This window comes from Pinus tabuliformis, chromosome J, assembly GCF_031772625.1.
Source record: "Pinus tabuliformis cultivar Carrire ecotype Pingquan chromosome J, CPIR1, whole genome shotgun sequence".
Lineage (NCBI taxonomy): Eukaryota > Viridiplantae > Streptophyta > Pinopsida > Pinales > Pinaceae > Pinus > Pinus tabuliformis.
This window is the reverse complement of record NC_142295.1, coordinates 1,571,847,908-1,571,863,124: the sequence shown is the minus strand read 5'-3', so window position 1 is coordinate 1,571,863,124 and position 15,217 is coordinate 1,571,847,908.

The window sequence follows — 15,217 nt, the reverse complement described above, 5'->3', positions numbered from 1 at the left end:
CTTCTGAAATCTATAGAAGTAGGCTTGAGCTCCTAGTGATGTCACGTCGACTGACCAAGTGACACCCTGCAGTGAGAACTAATACTTGTGCATATAGCACCGAGACTTCCAAGTTTGTTATGAACTACTGGGTTGATAAAAGTAAAGTTGGTAGCCTAGGAGTTGCAACATTCTTGCTGCAATACTGGTGCTCACCAAGATCGATTGTTGGATATCAATTAATTGTGATTTTGTCACCATGAGTTCTGCTAATTTCCCATAGCTACAACATTTTTTCAACCATTTCGACAATAGATATGAACAAGAATTTATAATAATAACAATGATATATCCCATTGATCTTGATTGAGTGATAATCCACTAAAGACATCAAGCGATTGATGCTTCATATGTCGAATTTAATCAAGACCAAAAATAAATATTATCACTATCAGGCAGAAGCTCTTAGGCATCCAAGACAACTCGGACGAGATCAAGAAACTCCAGGAGGACGCAGAGGCGGTACTTAAGGCCGCCAGGGTAGATGTCTTGGCGAAGCTGAACCAGATGATGAAGGAGATGTCTACTGAGCTCGATGAAAATCTCCACGAATCTCGAGGTCGGGTGGAGAAAGAGCTCGCCTTGGCTCTCGAGAAACTGGAGGCCCAAAAGCAGGAGATGCTTTAGAGCCTTGATAAGCAGATTAGGTAAGAGACCTTCAGGCAGAAGCTCTTGGTCACTAAAACACATGACTATAGATTCACCCTGCAAAATAAAAATGAAAAAACTAAGACTCACGCTTTCGATGCTTGGAAATTTGAGGAGATGTAGCGAAAATTCTTGGTATAGGCAGAGTAGCAGGGGATGCAGCACCGCTTAGCACGGTGAAGCATGGTGAAGTTAATGCTGGGAGTTGGCAGTGACCGCCTGAAGTTAATGCTGGGAGCTGGCGTCCGGGGACGGAGACACAAATAATGGAGGAGTGTTCTGGCGAGGTGACAGAGACGGAGGTGACGGAGAAGCGGAGGAGTGGATGGCCGGAATAATGCACTTTTTGGATGACCGGAATCTCCAAAGGGTCGCATTATAAATTACTCCTATTAAAATGTATTTAATGTAGGAAAGTCGTACTAAATTTCCATTATTTGAAGTGCGACAAGCAGACAATAAAACGGTCCTGTGAAAGACATGGAATGTCTTGACTATTTTGACAATCTCCGTTACATACACGCATGTATGAATGTATGAAACCAAACCAACCATTCCAAATTCCAATATAAAATAAGTTCAAAGTCATGAGGCAAGCAAGTTTTTTCCTTTGTAAAATTATCTCCACATTCCTCATTAGAATCTTAAACTAAAGACAAAAGTCATTATGTCAACGAGCAATTTGCATACACAAGTGCCATCAAATCTCTGTTATTAACTATACTGTGAAGGTGGTGTTTTCCATAACATTGAAAGCTGTCGTTTGTGTGGCCTATTAATTTCGGAGTTGTCTAACAAGGCGGAGGAATTTCCCGGATGACCAAAAGTGGCCGGAATCCGGGCAAAAAAATTCAAAAAATGTTGTAGAATCAGTGTTTGAATCGTGTTTTGGATGGTGGAAATGGATTCAGCACCATCAAAAACATCTAGGACACCTAAAATTTTAAAGTTTAACAACTATAACTTGGATTTACAAAAATCCTTGCAGGTTTTCTCTAAATATGACCGGAATTTCCATAACTTTCTGGGCAACTCCTCTGCCTCGTTAGACTACGCGATTAATTTCCCATACAAACAATGTCACTTACGGCAGTGAGAATCATGTCATCGACCACGTAACTCGCACGGCATCACACTAATTAATTTCTCATCCAAATACACGCTTCACCATCGTATACAACATTTAAGTCTCTAAGCTGGCTTTTAAAATATAGGCCTTCATATTTTCTAGGTCCACTGTATTAAAATATATTTCATTATTCAAGATGAGGTGGTTGATTGAATGCATATAATTGAGAATTATTTTTACAATAAAAAAAATATAATTAATGTTTATATTTATGGTGAGTTGTGATAACGTTTAAGGAATAGGTTTTTCTATTTTAGTGAAATTTTGACTTTTACTAAATTATAAGTTTTTGGTATTTTTAGTTTATGTGTTGTTGGATATATTATTAGTGTTGAAATGCTTCCTTACATCCAAGGAATTACTGAATATATATTTTTATATTTTTCTTCTATCATTGATTTTTCTTCCATCGTCCTCTCACTTTTGTGGCTCTCAACACCACTAGCCTATGCTTTTCCTTTAAAGCCTGCTTTTCTCTCCCACAATGCTTTATTCTTATCCAAGCTTAGCATATTTCCCCAGCTAAGCAATTTAATGGAGTTTCTCTCCTATCCATTAAATCTTATCTAAAATCTTTATGATGGAAGAGTTATCTAGATCTCATTTACTAATGAGTTTTTTGTTTTTTTTCTTTGGCTAGAATCTCCTACTCAAGTGTCTCATTCCCAAATACTTTCAATCCAATTATTTATTAATTAATAAAATTATTTATTTACATAAACATTTCAATGTGCTTCATGGTGTGCTTCATGGTTTTTCAGCACACTAACATGACTCAATCTAAACAAAGAAAAAAACATTACAATAAGGGAAGAGTATTACAAAGTCAAAATTTTTACATAATATAATAGCATCTTACAACATCTTTTAAAAAAAAACCTTAATACAATAAAAATAACCAATTGTTTTATAAATAAAATAAGGAAAATTTAGTTTAACCTTTATTGTTATTGAGCCTAGAGGTTCACTCTACACCCTAATATGATATCATAAAGTAGAAATTTTGCTCATATAAACCAAAATAATCTTTTTTAAGAAATTTATAAAAAAAATAAATAATTATATAAAACAAAACATTTAAATAATATTTATTCATAAAAATTGCAAATAAAAAATTAAATCCCTTTACTCATATTAAATCCCTATTTAAAATAAATCTATACTAATTAAAAAATCAATATTTAAAATAAATCTATACTAATTAAAAACTCTAAATATCACATCCCATTAAAAACCATAAATGCCATATCCCATACTGCCATTCTAATCCCTCAAAATGAATCTTCACTACGAGACTCGAACAACTAATCTGAAATACATTTTCTATGCTCCGCACTATTCTAATCATGTGCACTTCGAGACTCGAACAACTAATCTGAATGAAATACATTTTGTCTTGTCTTGAATCGTTGGACAAGAACTAAAAATTCATTTCTTAAATGAACGCCATACTCTAATATACAATAAACCAAACCATAATGCGAGATCCGTTGCTCCATCACGTTCTAATCCCTCAAAATAAACGTGCCCCTTGATATTCAAGTGGCTAGTAGTTTAACAATGATTCGTACTTATACACAACTGTGAAAATAAATGTATTTAATGTAAGAAAGTCGCCTAAATCTCCATTATTTGAAGTGGTACAGCAGACAGCGAAGCGGTTACGTGCATGCATGAATGTATGAAACCAGACCAACCATTGCGACCAACCATTGCGAACTCCAACATAAAATAAGGTCAAGGTGATGAGGCAGCAAGGTTTTTCCTATCTTAAAGTATCTCCACATTCCCAGTAAGAATCTCAAACTAAAGACAAAAAGTCATTACGTCAACGAGTGATTTGCATAAACAAGTGGCATTTGCATCAAATCTCTATTATTATATATTAAGGTAGAATTAACTATGCTGTGAAGGTGCTGTTTTCCATTATATTGACAACCAACGTCACGTCATAGACCACGTAACTCGCACGACATCACATTAATTCATTTCTCGGCCAAATACACGCTTCACCATCGTATACAGCTTTTAAACCTCCAACCTGGCTTTTAAAATATACGCTTTCATCTTTTCTATGTCAACGGTGTTAAAGTATATTTCATTGTTATACTTGCATGGTTAAAGTATTCAGTTTTGCTGGGGAGTTTGATGGGGTATTAGTTTGTTTTTAATCAAAAAAAAATTATTTTATTTATTTATTTTTAGTATTAAGAATTTTTTTTTGTTATTTTTTATTATTATTTAAATTTATTTATGTGTAAAGTGATTTGATGTTTTATTATGAGTTGTTTACTAACTTACATTTTTATTAGTTATTAATTTTTGTTTTTAATTTTATTTCTTTTTTTATATATTTTTTTTAATGAATTATAAATTTTTACAATATTTTCAATTTAAAATGACTTATTATTATATTAAAAACATATTTTAATAAATTTAATTACAAACAATTATAAAAGAAAAAACATATATATGTATATTAATATAAACAATATTAATTAATCATATTTCTTAATTTTTGGTGATGGCATTCAACAATGCAATATTTTATTAATTGTTTTATTTTTGTGATGAAATTCTTATTTGTTATTTTTTTATTTAATTAAGCAATATTTAAGCTAACTCCACGTAATTGCTACTATGTAGCCCTTGTTCAATATGAGGTGGTTGGTTGAATGCATATAGTTGACAATTATATATATATATATATATATATATATATATATATAATTGGCCAGTGGTGATAAGACTTGAGGAATAGACTTTCCCATTTTAGTGGAATCTTGGCTCTTACTAAGTCATAAATTCATGGTATTGCATATATTGTTAGTGTTACAATGCCCACCACTAAGTTTGATTTTGGGCCTCACCTAGATCACTCCAACTAGTTACCAATTCACTATAGTAAAAAATAAATAATAAGGCCCTCAAGCACATAGTGGTAAGGTTTTCCTCCCTTATAGGTAAGAAATATTTAACCACCTTACAAAAGTGATTGCTCTTGTGAACATGTTGCAAAGTACACTAAAAGAACATAGAGAAAACATTAAAAATGATGTATATTACACTTAGAAACTTGCTAAGCACTCGGCAAAAACTAAGTGTCATATTTTCTTAGAAAATGTTATAATCATAATTAGAGAGGAGGATTATCATAAAAGAAAAATTAAAGAAGCCCTTGAGATAATGAAGCATCCATATAATCTCAACAAGATGATGATAAGATCAATAACAATTAATTTTTTCTAATTCAAAAGATTAGTTCTTCTAATTCTACTCCCTCTTAAGCCTCTAGAGCGTCTAACTTAATTGTTCATAATATTAAATATATTAATTACATACATTAATCTTAATATACTTTATCATATTAATAATTTAAAATTATATTTATATTATTTATATAAATAATATTAAAAAAATAATATATTAGACTCTTAATTCTTTTTATATATATATAGATATAGATATACCATTTGATATATTTTATTAGCATTACATTAGGTATCATAACATAATATTCATTAGTTATTATAATAGTATATTTTTTTTTAATAATACATTTGTTATTAAGAATATATCTATTTGTAATTTTAGTTTAACTAAAGATTCCATGATTTTAATTAATCTTATTATTCATTAATTGTATTAGTAATTGTTAGGATATTCCAAAACATAGGAAATAGTTAAGTATAACTTGGTCTAGTGTAGAGTTAGGTAAAGTGTGTTTCTTTACTATGTACTTTTGTAACTTACAATCCAATGGTCACGATATGTAGTGATCCGACGGTTCATTCTCTCCTCAGTATTACCGACACTTGATCCGTGGCTTAACACCCGATTGGTCCATGATCTCTATTTAAAGAGCATGGAGGGTCATTTGTAGGGTAACCGTTCATGAGAGAAGCTTATGTAAATTTTCATTCTTTTATTAATAAATTGCCTGAAGTGGCCGCGTTGGCTTAGGTCGTGGACTGTTTCCCTCTTTGAGGGTTTTAACCATGTCAACAATACTGGTGTATTGATCTGTGATCTGTTTGTGAGCGGTGTCCTTTGGTGTTCTGTCTGAAGAACTTACCCTGTAAATTCCTACATGGTATTAGAGCTATTTGAGGGCCGCATTCGTTGGTGATCCAAATCTGAAGCCGATAAAACTGCATCCGACTGTCGTTTCTTATATCTACTGTTTCTGACTGCTTTCGGGTCGAGAGGACTGCTCTATTGTGTTAGGACATCTGTTCCATTGAGGAACCCCTTTCGTTTCACACGAAAAGGTTTCCGATAGCCCTAGCTACGTCATTTTTAAGATCTAGAGGTATACAATGTTTATTTGCAATTTCTAGTTTTTTTTCTCTCTGTTTATTTCAATTTATTTATCTCTTTGTTCTTTATTAGCGGATCTACGCCTTTAATTTATGTGTATGCTCTTTGCCTCGCGACTCTATGTGATCTGGGCAAATAAAAAACCGAAAGGAATTTTTTTTCTCATGCGTATGGTCTTTTCTGCCGTACCTTAGTGTGATCTCAGAAAATCAAAAACAGTGAGGAAAATTGTTAGTTTATGGGTAAAGCTAACTTCGAACCATAAGGTTTGTTTTTTTTTTGTATGTCCATTTTGGGTTGTGTGGTTTCTGTTTTGCAGGCAAAAAAGAGCTTTCTCAAGTAAGCACGCACCCCAAAGCTTCGGTGACAAAAAAAAAAAACCCTTCCTCTTTTCCAAAAATTACTAACGTTTTAAACTAGCTCACTTGGTCCAAAGTTATTTTATGAGAATATACATCTTGAGTTCAAGTCTTTCTCTTTGTTGAGCTAATTAGATTAAGTTTGGAAAGGGGGCAGATTTTTTTTAAATATAACATTATCATTTATTTCCGTACATTCCCACACTTCGTCGGCATCTTCAACAACTTTTCTTCAAAAAGCCATAACTTCTTCATCCGGAAGCCATTTTTTTTAATCAGCCTAATTTTTCGTGATATTTCCATTGGAACCCTTAGTTTTAGCATCTATAGCTTCAGTTTTTGTTAAAATGGAAATTCCATGCCAAGTTATTCTTGACAGCACCAACTACTTCCAATGGTAGTCCTACATTGTGGATTTACTTATAAGCAAAGGTCTTTATAGAATAGCCTCAGGCCAAGAAACCAAATCGAAATATGAAGATAAGTTAGCCAAATGGGAAAATAGGCAAGATCAAGCACGTGGGTTGATAGGGATGTCTATTTCTCCATACCTTAGATTCCATATCGTAGAACTTGATACTCCTAATGAAGCAATGAAATAGATCGCTAAAGTTTTTGGAATTAAAAATGAACTTAGAGCCCATTAACTTGAAAATGAGTTGCTTACATTGAACCCCAATAATTTTTCTTCCATTGAAGATTTTTTGTCCAAGTTCAAGACCCTTAGACTTCTCCTGGAAGGTGTTAGGATTAAGAAAGAAGATGATAACCTTATCTATTCCATTCTTACTAAGTTGGGACTAGCCTACTCCCTGTTTGTTTCCACCTTCCATTCTACAAGAGAAGCCTTCATTTCTCAGGGTCAAGACTACAAGTCTCCTTCCTTTGATTCCTTTTGTGATTCTTTAATAAGAGAACAAGAAAAACTCTTACACCTTGGTCTTCTTAATCTTGGAAACTCTTCTAAGAAAGCCTTAGCCGCCTAGTAGCAACCAAATTCAAAGAATCCTAAGAAGTCGTATCCTAAAAAGAATGGTCCTAAACCAAACAAGGGTCCTAAGCAATTTTAGCCTCAAAATGAAAAATCATTTCAACAAAATGATAAGGCAAATAAAAGCAAAGGGAAGAAGACTGATAGACATTGCCACCTTTGTAATCGAGATGGCCACTTAGAATCCAAATGATTTAAGAAGATGGAAGCCTTGGAAAAAGCAATGAAGAAGCATAACATCCATTTGGAGCACTCTTCAACTTCAACTTCATCTTCAAGAATAACACTTTCTGCATGTGGTTGTCAAACATCTCGGTCTGGATATGCACTAAATGTATCTTCTTCTTCTAATTCTCATGAGTGGCTCATTGATTCTGGAGCTTATTATCACATGGCCAAAAACAAAGCCATGTTTTCTTCTTTAAATGATTGTAACACCAAAAATATATATGTTGCTGATGATAGATCTCTTAGTGTTATAGGGACTGGAACTGTTCATATAGACAATGGTCAATTTAATGATGTGTTATTTGTTCCAACTTTATCATGCAACCTTATATCTGTATATCAGATAACTCATTCAAGTGAAGGTAAAATCGTTGAATTTTCACCTCACGATGTTGTAATTAAGGATCTAAGAGATCCTAGACAGATTTTAACTACTGGCATTACTGATGATTCTGCAAGGTTGTATAAGTTTAACAACTTTGGTTCATCAAATCTTCCCTCGGTATTTGTTGCTCATAATGATGAAGTGAACAGAATTTGGCATGAGTGATTTGGTCACTTAAACTATTGCTCCCTTCAGAGTCTATGTAAAGAAAATATGCTGACAGGTCTTCCCATGGTATCTTGCAGAGATGGTGTTTGTTCCGGATGTGTACTCGGAAAACATCATCAAGATAGTTTTGAAAAATGCGCCTCTTGGCACGCCGTAGCCCCTTTACAGCTTGTGCATAGTGATTTATGTGGTCCACTTCCAGTTGTTTCATTCTCTGGATACAAGTATATCTTAACTTTCATTGATGATTTCTCTAGATGCACTTGGGTATACTTCTTAAAACTCAAGAGTGAAGTATTTAACATGTTCTTGGCCTTTAAGGCCTTTGTTGAAAAACAATATGGACATCAAATTCTTAAGCTAAGATCTGATAATGGCGGAGAATATGTTAACAACAAATTCATCAACTTTTGCACTGAGAATGGAATTCAAATGCAACATACTATTCCATATACTCCACAACAAAATGGTGTAGCTGAAAGGAAGAATCACACCTTAAAGGAAATGGCTAATTGTATGCTTCAATCTAAAGGACTTAGTCTTAACTTTTGGGCAGAAGCAATTAACTGTGCAAATTACATAATAAATCGCACTCCTACTAAGGTTTTAAAGAATATCACTCCAGAAGAAGCATGGAGCTCAATTAAACTAGATGTAAGTCACTTTCATGTTTTTGGAAGTGAAGCATGGGCCCATATTCCAGATGAGAAACATAAAGCTTTAGAACCTAAGAGTGAAAAATGTATTTTTGTTGGATATTCTGAAGATGTCAAAGGATATAGACTTATTCCACTTAAGTCCAAAAATGTTATCATTAGACGAGATGTAAAGCTTGGTGAAAACATATCGACCTACGAGCCTAGTTTGGTGGATATGCCACCTCTCTCTATCTCTTCTACTTTTGAAAATATTTCTTCTTCAGATGATGAAAGCGAGAATGACAATCCCCCCAACCTTCTAAGGATCCTCCTTCCGCTCCTCAGCTTCCAAAATGGGTCCATGCTACTCGAGATGCAGCAGGTGCTCTTGTCGGTGATCCTACAGATCAGCGACGTACACGTTCTCAGTTCGATAGAGCCTCTTCTTTACTGGCTCAAGCTTCAGCGAATTATGATCCTGACACCTTTGCAGAAGCTTCAGGCCATCCAGATTGGGACGAAGCTATGAATGAATAATATCATTCATTATTGGAAAATGATAAATGGAATCCTGTTCCTCTACCAAAGGGACGAAAGCTTGTTCGATGCAAATGGGTTTACAGAACCAAGTATGGACCAGATGGAAAAGTTGAAAAACATAAAGCTCGTCTTGTTGCTAAGGGTTTTTCACAAGTTGAAGGCATTGACTATACTGAAACCTTCTCCCCTGTTGCCAAAATGAACTTTATCCGCCTTGTTCTTTCCCTTGCTACCTCTTTCAAATGGGAAGTTCATCAGATGGATGTTAAATCTACCTTCTGGCACAGGGACTTACATGAAGAAATCTATATGGAACAACCTCTTGGCTTTATACAAACAAACTCCAGCCTTGTATGTCATCTTAAGAAATCCCTTTATGGTCTCAAGCAAGCTCCTCAGGCTTCATATGCCAAAATGGATAGCTTTCTTTTAGGAACTGGCTTTTCTAGGTGTCATTCTTACAATACTATCTACACCAAGAAAGTGGGCAAGTCTCTTATCATTCTTGTTCTTTATGTTGATGATCTTATCCTTACTGGTAGTGATCCCAACCTTATAAACTATGTGAAGTCGAGACTTAAAAATAAGTTTGAAATGACAGACTTAGGACACTTGCATTATTTTCTTGGTCTTCAAGTCTTGCAATCCAAGGAAGGTATTTCCCTTTCCCAGTCCAGGTATGCCTGTGATCTTCTACGCCATTTTTACATGGAAGACTGTAAGCCAACCCCTTCTCCCTTTCAGTCTGGAGCCAAAATTTCAGTCACTTGTACTTCCCTTGAAGTTGATGCTACCTTATACCATCAACTTGTAGGGAAACTTTTGTATCTGACCCATACTCGTCTTGACCTTTCTTTTGGCGTTGGCCTTATTGCTCAGTTTATGCAAAACCCACATGAAATTCATTGGAAAGCAACTAAATGAATACTTCATTATGTTCGAGGTACAGTTCAGTTTGGGATTCATTACAGTGCAGAAGAATCTCCTCTATTGGTTGGTTTCACTGATTCCGATTGGGCTGGTGACGTTGATGATCAAAAGTCTACTGCAGGTTATGTGTTCACTCTTGGTTCAATACCTATTACATGGGCTTGCAAGAAACAAAGTGACATTTATCTTTCTTCAGCAGAATCAGAATATCGTGGTGTTGTAGAAGCTAGTAAGGAGGCCCTATGGCTTCATCAGATCCTATCAGAGTTTGGCTTTCAGCAGCAACATCCGACTACACTTTGGTGTGATAATCAAAGTGCAATTCAACTATGCAAAGATCTTGTCCAACATCAGCGCAACAAACTTATTGAATTGCACATGCACTTCATCAGAAAGCTCATTCATGACCATGTTATTGAAGTGAAATATTGTTCAACAGATGATCAAGTTGCAAACATCTTTACAAAGGCTCTCATAGAGGCGAAGTTTACTAAACTTTGATTTATGGTTGGAGTTCAGGAAGTTGTCACTAAGGGGGGATAGGTTCTAGTTCCTCCTTCCTTCTCCTATTATGTCATATTTGTACATCCTTCAATCCTATCCCAAGTTGTTCTTAAGGGGGGATGTTAGGATATTCCGACACATAGGAAATAGTTAAGTATAACTTGGTCTAGTGTAGAGTTAGGTAAAGTGTGTTTCTCTACTATGTACTTTTGTAACTTACAATCCGACGGTCACGAGATGTAGTGATCCGACGGTTCATTCTCTCCTCGGTATTACTGACACTTGATCCGTGGCTTAACACCCAATTGGTCCATGATCTCTATTTAAAGAGCATGGAGGGTCATTTGTAGGGTAACTGTTCATGAGAGAAGCTTATGTAAATTTTCATTCTTTTATTAATAAATTTCCTGAAGTGGCTACGTTGGCTCAGGCCGTGGACTGTTTCCTTCTTTGAGGGTTTTAACCATGTCAACAATACTAGTGTATTGATCTGTGATCTATTTGTGAGCGGTGTCCTTTGGTGTTCTATCAGAGGAACTTACCCTGTAAATTCCTACAATAATTTGCAATAGGTAATATAATATTATTATATAGATAATATAATATTTTATTTTCTTAATATAATCAATACACAATATACATTAGATATTATTAATATATCTTAGATTAGGTAGAATTAATATTTATTAGATTAATTATACATTACATTATTTATTTAGATTATATATTTTCATATATTAATAAAAAATATTTGGATTCATAATTAATTTGATTAGTTTTTCTCTTTATTCTAGGTCTAGGGTTTTCTTAGCTGATTTCTTTAGTTTTTTATTTGATTTGATTTGATTTATTTATTTTTCTCTTTTTTTGTCTCTTCTTTCTTCAAACCTTTGTTTGGATGATAAAAAAAAATTTGGGATCAACAACATTCATTTCTTAATGTGGAACATTTGAAATCTCTATGTATAAAAACAAACCACATAAGTCTAAAATCTACCAATAATAATAATTAACTCATACCATATTAACCACCTATTAATTAGGGAAATTTCTCAATTGGAATTGCGTAATCCTCATAGGCCTTCTTTTGAGTGCATGCACCACATGTATAAGTCAGATGATTATACAACCAAGAGTACATTGTCCCTGAACTCCAATCTCAATTGGGTAACTTTCATATCTGACATGCATGAGTTATTTATGAGTGAATCATCAGTTAATTGGTTGATCATTGCAGGCAACACCACACTAGTAGACCTCCCACTAGTTCCTCCAATAGATGGAACAAGTTTAACTGACTTTAACTAAGTTAAAGAGGGTTAATTAATTACAACTCAAAATAAACTCAACCAAGGATCCTATAATGTAGCAGAATGACGCAGGAGGTTGATCAAAATAAGGTGGTAGTCTTAAAAATAGACTATTGGTTACTTTATAACCAATCATATGTGTTCAAGCGGATTCTGTACGTGATTTACTTTATCCTGATAGTCCCACGTTTCCCCTAAACACATCAGTTCCACATTGAGTTTCCCTTTTTAAACAGGCGATTCACTCTACACCGTTGATCTCCTCTCTCCAGATCTAATGGTCATCACTCACCCAGATCAACAAAACAATTCGGTGATCCTCCACCATTGATCAAAACGCATTTGATCCAATGGTTAATAGTGATATCGGACTAGCTACTTGCGCAATGTTTAACCGCCCTTATGGAGCCGATAAGAATTTCCTTGATCTATAAATGTTCGGGTCCGATTTTTAAGTTAAAATTTGATCACTTTATGACCCGATATCCGTTGTATATAAGAGGCCATCAAATCTACGGCTTGCAGGATTGTTATAGACATATTGGGCACTACAACCCCAATATTATATGTCGATAAACTAGGGCTCTTTAACCCCTAAAAGTGTTGTTTCATACCTTAAAGGATCATGGTCAACCGATTACATCATTCCCCAAAAGTTCCACTTGAAAAACCACTCAAAACTGGGTTGTAATTCTCCCTTCATATTTAGTAAAGTTCTTTGAGTTTTCCTCCATACAATTGCGTATTTGTGAATGTTGTTATTTTTTAATGCCACTGTATGTTCATTGTATTTATGATTATACAATGCTTATGATATAATAGATCAAGATGCTTTGATGGTGTTTTGTTACTTTGTTTCTACAGGTATTCTCTAAGTGGGATAAGTAGGAGAGGAGGTGCAAGCTCTGTCAAGGGGGAGAGAGATCAAGCAAGGAGTTAAGCAGAAGATCCAGGTTGGTTCCTTTGCCTCTCTCTTATCTATCATACATAGATGAAATCACAAATTGCTTTGATTTTTTGTTTCTAGGATAGCTGCCAATCCTAGAAGGCTAGCAAATCAAAAAGACACTAGTTTTCTCGAAAACAAAATGGAGACTCCGCTGGGGATCGAATAGATGTTTGTTGGTTGTTGTTGTTTTTTTTATAAACTATAGAAAGAACCTGAAGTTAGCCATATAGCCTTCGAACTGCTCTTGCTCTGCAATTGCAAAGTAGATGAATGCTGCTTCAGTCAATCTCCGATTTAGCTTATGAATTGAACATCTGACTTACAAGCATTCTAGATGCCCTTTTGATAGCTCAGTAACCTCTCAAGATCATACCTTTGTACTTTGATATTTACTGTCCATCATAGCTCAGCTTAACTCACTGAAATCCACTGTAATTTTGAGCCAAAACCCATCTCAGTTGCGCTCCCTGGCCCATCGCACTGTCTGTCACTGTCAGCCAGTATGCATCGCACCTTCCGAGCTTGAAAAGTGTGATGCATCCCTGTTTCTGTGAAGCCCAGGTGCAACGACTGATTGAGCCTATTTCTCTCCTTGAAATTTGGGGTTTTTGTCCTTGTTTTCAGCTCTATTTAGTTATTTTTTGCTGCTTATGAACAATATCTCATTACTGAAGCCTACTTGCATTACATAGATCAGCCTCCATTGATTAGGATTTGTAAATGCTTTTATGTATTTGTCCATCATTTACAATCCTTTGTCGAAAAGTTGCTTAAATCGATCTGTCGTTTTGTGTCAAAAAGAGAAGTGTCGTTGAGTCATCCTTCCCTGGATAGTCGATTGAAATTTTTGTTTGATTTGTTAATATTTGAAGTGTCGAAAGCATTTTCTATTCGAAATTGAAAAGTGTCGTTTAGTCTTCCTTTCCATTTTGAAAAAAGAAATTGTCTAAATGTCGCTTTGAGTAAAATATTTCAAATATTTGCTATACTTAGTTTTCCTTTTTGGCATTTTTCACATTAAGGGGAACGAAAAACAAATACATGCATATGCATTTGCATTGATTTTGTGTGCGAAAAATGATTTAGGAAAAGTGCATTTAGTGTGTGCTCTTTACTCTTTGTTTGAAAGAAATTGTATCTTCTTTCCTTTGTAGCTAGGATTTTCATTGCTAAAATAAACAATGATTGTTTATCATTGTAGATTGCATATTTAGGAATTTTACATCTACATCACGCGGTGAACCATTGAAAGGCAAACTTCTAAACAAGATCAACTCTAAAATAAATTTCAATGAACTTAACAACGCTTTGGAACCTAACACAACACATCTAGAGGTCTAGGCTAGAGACGTGTTCCGGCGTCGTAAAATCTAGTAACTATCGTTTTAATCGAAGGTTGAGTGATTCCTCCTCTTTGATACGACAAGTGCTAACACAGACTTGTGCTCCCCGTATCGTCGAGTATATATTGGGAGACCACAATAGGCTTATATCCTTTATCCATAGGAAGCCGTGTCTGTCGCCCTATCGATCGCAATGCACTGAACACAGCATTCAGGAAGATTGATTGCCGTACATAAGTCCTTGGTAATTTCTCTTTAATTTACCACCAAGGTGTATATTGCAGTTTTGTGATTGGTTTGGTAATCCCTCTGTCTAGATTTCCAGAGTAGTCACTTTCGTTCCTTTTCGAATCCTTAAAAGAAAAGGTCCATCTGAGCACTTGTCACTTCAGGCTCATTAAAAATCGAAGGGTACTAGAGTCATATTTAGCTTTTTCTTGACTCTTAAAAATTGAAAAAGCAAATTTGTGTCAAAGCGTCATTAAAATTTATTTAATTCAGAAAAACATCCCTTTTCCTTCGCTGATCTTAGGTTGAGATAATGGAGTCCACCAATCAAGGAATCCCTTTCAAGGGGAATCATATTTCATTTTCTTCTTGGGGAAATATTGGTGCTCCGTATATAGCCACATTGTCCCTTCCAGGAATAACAATTGGCCTGCCAGTATGGATATTCTCAACCTCTGTCATTCAAAATACAGTGATTCCTCAGCGATCGAATCAATAACCAGTTGAT